Source organism: Panthera uncia, chromosome B1 (genome assembly GCF_023721935.1).
Source record: "Panthera uncia isolate 11264 chromosome B1, Puncia_PCG_1.0, whole genome shotgun sequence".
NCBI classification, from domain to species: domain Eukaryota; kingdom Metazoa; phylum Chordata; class Mammalia; order Carnivora; family Felidae; genus Panthera; species Panthera uncia.
This window is the reverse complement of record NC_064811.1, coordinates 191409460-191420146: the sequence shown is the minus strand read 5'-3', so window position 1 is coordinate 191420146 and position 10687 is coordinate 191409460.

Here is a 10687-nt window from a genome sequence, read left to right as displayed (position 1 = left end):
GGTAGAGACTTCTTTTAAATTGGCAAATTCTAAGATTCTGTGAGAAACTATCCATCAAACCCAGAGGCTCAGGTGGCTTTAATACGTTTCTCCTCATGAAATTGAAGGTAATGAAGAAGGGTGTAGACGCCCGTAACAAAGATGGAGAGCCGCTTTGTAGTGAGGTTTTCTTCACACATAATAAGGGAAAGGCAAAGGTAATACTGATGACAAAAGAATTGAAAAGGAACAGATCATAGAGTACACATACTAGAACAGAATTTTAGGTCTTTCTTTGGATCCCTCACATATTAACTAATGACAGTGGTGTAGGGCCCTGACATGGTAATTTTGCTCTATTTTTTCCCCCATTGTTTGAGGGAGAACATGATTATAATTCAATAAATGCTTCCATTGAAATATGTTTCTTTAGAATGTCAAGCTGTTTCAAAATTTAACAAAAATTACATGCTCTCGTTTTGCACTACATCTTTCTTCTTATCTAAAAATGATACGCTCTTAGGTACACATCCTTGCAAAGCTTCCCTCTTCATAATGAAACTGAGGTCAATTTTTCTCCTTTTTAAAAACTGTAATGATCTTGCTTTTCATGCCCACAGTCAATCAGGGAAAGATATGAAGATAAGCAGAACCAATTGTGATTTTCAGTCAGTTGCCTCATTTTCTGTTATGATGGTTTTCTCCTCAGTACAAGTTAATTGGATGCAAATTGGTGATATGAATTTACATCCCCCTTACAGGAAGGAAAGATCAAGTTAAGCAAAGGAGGAAGTGGGATCCTTCTGGGTCGTTGGTGATAGAACATAGTAGGATACATTTACGGTTCTCTTGATGTTTTCCCCCAAAACACAGTATGAGCACCGAAGGGCCATTTGTCACAATGAAGAGCTGGAGAAACATTGGGTACACAAGTCCTGTGATGCCTGTGCATCCTTTTAGGACTAGGTCTGGAATAATTTCGTGCCTACTTCTTCAGGGATAGTACATGATAGTGGTTTTGGAAACGCTAATACCTCTGTGTATTTAATGCTCCTAACTTCTAGGTAGGATAGGAAAGAATGCTGATGTAAACATTTCTTTGATGCCTTAAAAATACCCCAAACTTTCAGAATTTTTCATTAAATCAACTTTTAGTTTTTCCTTTACATTGTTACTTTGCATTAGTCAAACAGCTTAGGTTTTTTAAAACATAGAGATGGGGGGACGCCTGGGTGGCTCAGTCAGTTTGACTTCGGCTCAGGTCATGACTTCACGGTGGGTTCAAGTCCCCAGTTGGGCTCGGTGCTGACAGCTCAGAGCCTGGATCCTGTTTCGGATTTTGTGTCTCCCTCTCTTTCTGTTCCTCCTCTGCTCGTGCTCTGTCTCTCTCTCAAACATAATAAACATTAAAAACGACAACAACAAAAACAATGTTGAGATGGGAATGTGAGATGTAAAATTTTACCTTTCTTTAGAGGAACTGCATGGCATTGCCCACAACCAAAATGCTAATATCCTAAAATGTAAACCACCTGAATGCAAGCTGTTTCTTTCTTACATGGCAAAGCATTTTGTCATTCGTTCTGGTTTTGGATTTACACAGTTAAAACATGTTTATAGAATTTAGATCAAATATGAAAAGAAGAGAAGTTTTATCACATTGAAACGTTATAGAGAAACATTAAAAGATACTTCAGGGACACAAAAAGAAAAAAAAATAAAAATACTGACCGGTAAAATCAATGTGCTTCATTTTTGGCTCCTTTCGTGGTACTAACTTTTGCATATATTTATATGTCTTTTGTACATACTATTTAGTATTATCTCTGCTAGAGTAAAATAACAGCAAATTCTTGCAACTAACTTCGCTCTGGCCCAGGGCCTAGCAATCTCACGATACTTCCCGGTTCAGCAATTTTACAACATGACCCTTCTTTTCTGAAGAAAGCCAAAAGAAAAGATAGTTCCTTTTGAACATCAGGTACATCTGGGTTTTAAAAAGAGTGAGGCATGTTGGGATGAGCACTGGGTGTTCTATGTAAGTGATGAATCACTAAATTCTATGCCTAAACTAATATTACACTATTATGTTAGCTAACTGGAATTTAAATAAAAACTTGAAGCTGAAAAAAATTAAAAATAAGGGGTGCCTGGATAGTTCAGTCAGTTCAGCATCTGACTCTTGATTTTGGCTCAGGTCACAATATCATGGTTTGTGGGTTTGATCCCTGCATCGGGCTCTGTGATAACAGTGTGGACGCTGCTTGAGATTATCTGTCTTCCTCTTGCTCTCTCTGTCAAAAATAAATAAATATTTTAAAAAATTAAAAATAAAATTTAAAAAAGGTGAGGTGGAAGGAGAGTAAATTTGAAAAGTTACAAATCTTTGACAGAGTTTCTTGAAGTTAAAACTATTTCAAGGCTCAGTACTCCGATTAAATATTCTGATTTTTTAATATGTAGTGTTTTGTCCTTTGGTTTTTACAGAATTCCTCATTAGTCTATTAGTTCATTAATTTTTGTTTTTAATTTTATTTTTGGTTACTGTTTATTTGTTTTTTGAGAGAAAGAGAGAGCACGAGCCGGGGAGGGGCAGAGAAAGAGGGAGACGCAGAACCCGAAGCAGGCTCCAGGCTCTGAGCTGTCAGCGCAGACACCAACACGGGGCACGAATCCACAAACCATCATGACCTGATCTGAAGTCGGAAACTTAACTGACTGAGCCATCCTGGCGCCCCTTCATTAGTTTTTATATGTCAAAAGCCCCACCATAGGGTCCATTTGCTATTCTATGCTGACTTTGTTTTTAGCCATTAAGGAAAGTGTGAATTAAGATTATAATGAGACTTTACATACAAATCAGATTTTCTTTAAGAAAGAGGTTGAGATTTTGACACAGAAAAACCCCTGACACCTAAGAAAGCAGTACCACTACCTGTGGTCAGTGTATATGCTTAATGAATGTTATCTTCGTTCCCCAGACAAGACATGTTCAGAAAGGGTCGTGTGATCCACCATGTGCCAGTTTTTTTTTTCACACACTGACTGAAGGGAGGTTGTCCTCCTGAGGTTGTGTAAGGCACCTCGGACCCAACTTGGCTAGTGAATGTTCATGACGCTTTCCTGGTCTGTTGGTTTCCATTTCATTAGCACTTAGAGTCCACTTGTATTGAAATGGAAATTTATTGGAACACTGCATCCATTCTCAATGGAAGCCCCTTATATGTGTAATAGAAATAAGAAAATCAAGGACAAAACAGAAGTAGCCTGCACAAAACATTGTAGACAGACAAAAACAAATGCATTGCAAGCAACAGAATAAACATGTTAAGAGCAAACGACAGTGCACTTAATTGTACAGCTTCAAATCTAACGATGTTGCAGGAAAACTGAGTGCAATTTATCAAATGATGTACCCTCAAACCAAAATCCCTTTGTAAACAGACCCAAGTTTGAAAATTTTACATAAAAATCTAGGTTTAGTAACCTCATATAATAATCTATTTGGTTATAAATCCTAGGCTAACAAAATACATTCAGCAGCATGGCTCAGTGAAACTCTTTAGAGCTCAAATCATTGTTGAGACAGTAGATCTCAAGGAAAAATGATGGTCGGGCATAAGGAATCTGGTGAGTATCTCTGTTGGTCTGAGACCTCCTAGATTCAGTCAGCTGAGTGTCTTTACGTCAGGTCTCCAAAATGATCACGAAACTACCATTTAACATCTGAAGTAAAGAGATGATTCTGAATTTGTTTCTTAGTCTAGCAGAGTCAGACATTATTTCCTTGAATATAGCAGCCTGACGATCTTAGATTTGTGAGAATATTGAAGACAGGGATTGGCAGGCTTTCTGAAGGTAAAGTGTATGGACGTTATCTGCACAATTGTGGTTACTCAGGTAAGAGGCTGGTGATAAATGACATTAGGCTGTGTTTATGGAATAACTCTGTTTCTTACCGCTGACTTTAGAAGTTAAGTTCTAACACTGGTTGGAATAGCTGAGTTGCCAGTGATCAACTGAAAACGTTTTCACAGTTTCTGATGGTTATTTATCTTCACTACGGAGCAATTAATCTTTTCTTAGCTTTATAAGGACTTCCTCCCCCATCCCCGGTGGCATATTAAGTGGGTATGAATCCAAAAGAGTGATACAAAACATGAGGAATTGTTTCATGAGAAAGCCTAAAATCTCAAATTGTTGAGATTTTGATCAATGCTAAGAAAAACGTAAGGGTTTCTTTTTATTTATAAGCATCTGTTGATACAAATTGCCAGTTTGATCACATTTTTAAATAGATAACATGGTATTTTTATAGAGAGTCCATTATTATTCAATACCAGCATGGATTTATCTTGCTACTAGTGATTCTTGTGAAATAACTGTATTTCTTTAATCTTGGAATAATTATATTTATTAAAAAGAAACATGATTCTTTTAAATAATCAAACAATACTACAAAGAAGGGAAAACCCTAGAAAAGTCCACAAATCTCAAATAATCATTAAAGTTAAAAACCATTCCCTACACTAATCCATAAATCCCACAAATGTTCTTTTTTGTTTTGTACTTAATTGCATTCACTGTTGACCACAAATCCCTTTAATATGTTTTCCGTCCCTGAGTTATTTTGAGTCAGATCTTGGTAGGCTCACTTTATTGTTTTTTTAAAATCGACACATTTAAAGTCACTAGCTTCTTGCCTGTATTTGATCACTATCTTTTTTGAGTATAATATCCTTGGGCTTCTTTTTTCTCTCAGGCTATTTCAATTTTTTAAAAATAGTTCTGTCATTTACTGTTTCTGCGAAGAAGTATTACACCACACTTAATTTTCTCCTTTCATGTCATATTTTCTCCTGCAAGGGTAGCAAAAGACAATTTCCATTATTCTTAGAGGTTGGTGAGGGAGCCAGAAATATTTGTGGCCTGAGTCTACTTGGTTTTATTCCCTTTGGAGGATGGCTTAACTGCATTCTCAAAGCTGGAAAGCTAAAGATTGTTTTCTTCGAAGTTCCCATCTCTTACTCAACATGTACATCTGTATGGGAGTTTTGGAAAAGAAACATCAAGAGAAATTATCTCTCAGTGATAATTCTTGCCTTGGTTAATGGCTCTGTGATACCGCATCTGAGGTAGCCTCTTCCTCCCAAATGTCACATTTTTTTATGACGTACCCTTACTAACTTTTATTGTCTTACCTTTTTATGACCTATCCCTACTAACTTACATTGTCTTTAGTCCCTACATGCCACAGAGGGTTGTGACACTTAGGATGTAAGCTTCGATGCCATCATCAACAGACACAAAAATAAATTAAGACTGAATTTTTTCTAAGTTTAGGTCTAAACAGGAATGATACTGGCTGGCAGGGTACTTCTGCTCCAACATGTATTTTTAAGGGACACCCTTCGATCCTTTTAATCTTATTTTTCTAAAAACTCAAGAGCTATTTTCTATGTGGTAGAAACTAACTCAGCTCTGCATCTTGGATCCTGTTTGAAGGAAGTACAAAGAAGTAGAATTGGGAGGAAAACAATGTTTTTTAAGTAAATGACACAAAATTTGCACATAATACTTCTGATGATATGTGGTTGATAACTTAGTTGCATGTACGGCTGGCAACAAGAGGGGCTATGAGAAGTATTGCCTAATTGGACAGCTATGTGCTGAGTTGAAGCTACATTGTTATGCAAAGCTGGACTTACAGATCTGGAGGGGAGACCAGCAGCTAAGGGGGCAAGTAAACTGTTATACCCAGGTGAAAATTCTTACATACCAGTAGAATCACAAGGTTTTGACTGATGTGTATCAGCAAAAAATAGGGAGAATACCTGCTGGAATTAATTTAAATATGGTAGTGTGAGAGAAGGGAATCCAATTGGAGATCACGCCAAGCTTTTGACATGGGTAGAATGACCATGTGTTAGCTCAGGCAGCTGATAGCTTTTCAAACAGGTTGCACAGTTAATGGACTAAAATCTGAACAGCTGAATGAAAATAAGATGTAAGAAATCATAAATGAATCCAAAAATAAATGGAGAGAGGGATGTTGGAGTGCATTGAAAAATATGCTGATTCCCCTACACTCTATGTCCCTTGAAAAGGACTCTCCTTTACCATAGTGTTATATAAAGCTAAGTGGTGATGATGTGGGAGAATCCTTATGAACTCCCTAGTGGCTGTGCTTAGTAGCCTAGGTATAAAGTGGAAAATTCTGCCTTGAAATGAGCTTCTTGCCTTTCAAGTAAATGATGAAATTTGGAGCATAGTAGCTAAATTACATAATTTATCTGACATGTACAAGATAAGCATGATTATCAGACTGGCAACAAGACTGGAGTGAAAAACCAGTAATTTTGACCCACCAAAAGAAAAAGGTAGCTGGCCAAGGCATTTATTTATTTATTTATTTATTTTTATTTTTTTTAATTTTTTTTAACGTTTATTTATTTTTGAGACAGAGAGAGACAGAGCATGAACGGGGGAGGGGCAGAGAGAGAGGGAGACACAGAATCTGAAACAGGCTCCAGGCTCTGAGCCATCAGCACAGAGCCCGATGTGGGGCTGGAACCCATGGACCGCGAGATCGTGACCTGAGCCGAAGTCGGACGCTTAACCGACTGAGCCACCCAGGCGCCCCTATTTATTTATTTATTTATTTACTTATTTACTTACTTACTTACATCCAAGTTAGTTAGCATATAGTGCTATAATGATTTCAGGAGTCGATTCCAGTGATTCACCCCCTATTTATAACACCCATTGCTCATCCCAACAAGTGTCCTCCCTAATGTCTCTTACCTGTTTAGCTTATCCCCTTGCCCACAACCCCTCCAGCAACCCTCAGTTTGTTCTCTGTATTTAAGAGTCTCTTATGTTTTGTCCCCCACCTTGTTTTTATATTATTTTTGCTTCCCTTCCCTTATGTTCATCTGTTTTGTCTCTTACAGTCCTCATGAGTGAAGTCATATGATATTTTCTTTCTCTGACTGGCTAATTTTGCTTGGCATAATCCCATCTGGTTCCATCCACATACTTGCAAATGGCAAGATTTCATTCTTTTTGATTGCTGAGTAATATTTATATATATATATATATATATATATATACACACACATACATACATACATACACACACCATATTTTTATCCATTCATCTGTCGGTGGACATTTGGGCTCTCTACATACTTTGGCTATTGTTGATAGTGCTGCTATAAACATTGGGTGCCTGTGTCCCTTTGAAATAGCCTACCTGTATCCCTTGGATAAATGCCTAGTAGTGCAATTGCTGGGTTGTAGGGTAGTTCTATTTTTAATTTTTTGAGGAAAATCCATACTGTTTTCCAGAGTTGCTGTACCAGTTTACATTCCCACCAGCAGTGCAAAAGAGATCCTTTTTTTCCGCATCCTCCCCAACATCTGTTGTTTCCTGAGTTGTTAATGTTAGCCATTCTGAGAAGTGTGAGGTGGTATGTCATTGTGTTTTTGAGTTTTATGTCCCTTATGATGAGTGAGGTTGAGCATTTTTTCATGTGTCGGTTGGCCATCTGGATGTTGGCCATCAAGATGACTGTCAATTTCTGGGTTCTCTATTCTGTTGCATTGATCTGAATGTCTGTTTTTGTGCCAGAAGGGCTTTGTAATACATCTTGAAGTTTGGGATTGTGATGCCTCCAGGTTTGTTTTTCTGTTTCAGGATTGCTTTGACTATTTGGGGTCTTTGCTGTTTCCATACAAATTTTAGGATTGATTGTTCTAGTTCTGTGAAGAATGCTGGTGTTATTTTGATAGGGATTGCATTGAATATGTAGATTGGATTGGGGAGTATTGACATTTTAATAATACTTGTTCTTCAAATCTATGAGCATAGAATATTTTTCCATTTTTTTGTGTTTTCTTCAATTTCTTTCATAGGCTTTCTAAAGTTTTCAGAGTAGAGATTTTTCACCTCTTTGGTTAAGTTTATCCCTAGGTATTTTATGATTTTTGGTGTAGTTGTAAATGGGATCGATTCCTTGGTTTCTCTTTCTTTTGCTTCATTATTGTTGTATAGGAATGCAACTGATTTCTATGCATTGATTTTATATCCTGGGACATTTCTCAATTCATGGATCAATTCTAGCAGTTTTTTGGTGGAATCTTTTGGGTTTTCCTTATCGAGTATCATGTCACCTGCAAAAAGTGAAAGTTTGACTTCCTCCTTGCCAATTGGATGCCTTTTATTCCTTTGTGTTGTCGGATTGCTGAGGCTAGGACTTCCAGTACTGTGTTGAATAACATTGGGGAGGGTGGACATCCCTGTCGTGTTCTGACCTTAGGGGGAACGCTCTCAGTTTTTTTCCCCATTGAGGATGATATTCGCGGCGGGTCTTTTGTATATGGCTTTTATGGTCTTGAGGTATGATCCTTCTATCCCTATTTTCCTGAGGGTTTTTATCAAGAAAGGATACTGTGTTTTGTCATATGTTTTCTCTGCATCTATTGAGAGGATCATGTGGTTCTTGTCCTTTCTTTTATTGATATGATGTATCACATGATTGTTTTGCTGATATTGAATCAGTCCTGTGTCCCAGGTATAAATCCCACTTGGTCGTGGTAAATAATTTTTTTAACGTATTTTTGGCTAGTTAACTGGTTGGCTAGTATCTTGTTGAGGATTTTTGTATCCATGTTCATCAGAGAAATTGGTCTGTAGTTCTCCTTTTTAGTGGGGTCTTTGGTTTTGGAATCAAGGTAATACTGGCTTCATAGAATGAGTTTGGAAGTTTTCCTTCCATTTCTATTTTTTGGAACAGCTTCAAAAGAATAGGTGTTAACTCTTCTTTGAATGTTTGGTAGAATTCCCCTGAAAAGGCTTCTGGCCCTGGACTCATGTTGTTGGGAGATTTTGGATTACTGATTTGATTTCTTTACTGGTTATTGGTCTGTTCAAATTTTCTCTTTCTTCTTGTTTCAGTTTGGGTAGTTTATATGTTTCTGGGAATTTGTCCATTTCTTCCAGACTGCCCATTTTATTGGTGTATTACAACTTACAATATTCTCTATTATTGTTTGTATTTCTGCAGTGTTGGTTGTGATCTCTTCTCTTTAATTCTCAATTTTATTTATTTGGGTCCTTTCCTTTTACTTTTTGATCAAACTGTCTAGGGGATTATCAATTTTGTTAATTCTTTCAAATAATCAACTCCTGGTTTCATTGATCTGTTCTACTATTTTTTTTTCTTTTGGTTTTGATAGCATTAATTTCTGCTCTCATCTTTTTTTTTTAATGTTTATTTCTTTTTGAAAGAGACAGAGAGAGTGAGAGAGAGTGAGCAGGGGAGGGGCAGAGAGAGAAGGAGACACAGAATCTGAAGCAGGCTCCAGGCTCTGAGCTGTCAGCACAGAGCCTGACGCAGGGCTTAAACCCACAAACTGAGATCATGACCTGAGCCGAAGTCACACTTAACCGACTGAGCCAACCAGGTGCTCCTGTCTTTCTGCTCTGATCTTTATTATTTCCTGTCTTCTGCTGGTTTTGGGTTTTATTCCCTGTTCTTTTTCCTTCTCTTTAAGGCATAAGGTTAGGTTGTGTATCTGAGATCTTTCTTCCTTCTTTAGGAAGGCCTGGATTGCTGTATACTTCCCTCTTATGACTGCCTTTGCTGTGTCCCGGAGGTTTTGGGCTGTGGTGTTATCATTTTCATTGGCTTCCATATACTTTTTAATTTCCTCTTTAACTTCTTGGTTGGCCCATTCATTCTTTAGTAGGATGTTCTTTGGTCTCCAAGTATTTGCTATCTTTCCAAATTTTTTCTTGTGGTTGATTTCGAGTTTCATGGCATTGTAGTCCAAAAATATGCACGGTATGATCTCGATCTCTTTGTACTTCTTGAGGGCTGATTTGTGTCCCGGTATGTGATCTCTTCCAGAGAATGTTCCACGTGCACTGGAGAAGAGATGTGTACTCTCCTGCTTTAGAATGAAATGTTCTGAATATATCTGTTAAGTCCATCTGGTCAAGTGTGTCATTCAAACCCATTTTTTCCTTGTTAATTTTCTGTTTATATGACCTGTCCTTTATTGTAAATGTGGTGTTGAAGTTCCCTACTATTACGGTATTATTATCAATGAGTTTCTGTATGTTTGTGATTAATTGATTTATATATTTGGGTGCTGCCACATTTGGCGCATAAATGTTTACAATTGTTAGGCCTTCTTGGTGGGTAGACCCCTTAATTGTGATATAATGCCTTTCTTCATCTCTTGTTACAGTCTTTATTTTAAAATATAGATTGTCTGATATAAGTATGGCTATTCTGGCTTTATTTTGCTGAGTAGTAGCATGATAGATGGTTCTCCATCCTGTTACTTTCAATCTGAAGGTGACTTTAGGTCTAAAATGTGTCTATTATAAAGAGCATATAAGTGGATCTTGTTACTCTGTCTTTTAATTAGAGCACTTAGTCCATTGACATTTAGAGTGAGTATTGAAAGATAAGAATTTATTACCATTTTGTTGCCTGTAGAGTTGAAGTTTCTGGTGGTGTTCACTGGTCCTTTCTAGTCTTTGTTGCTTTTGGTCTTTTTATGTTTGTTTGTTTGTTTGTTTGTTTGCTTTTTCTCCCCTAGAGAGTCCCCCTTAAAATTTCTTGCAGGGCTGGTTTAGTGGTCATGAACTCATTTAGGTTTTTTTTTTTTTTTTTTTTTTTTTTTTTTTTTTTTT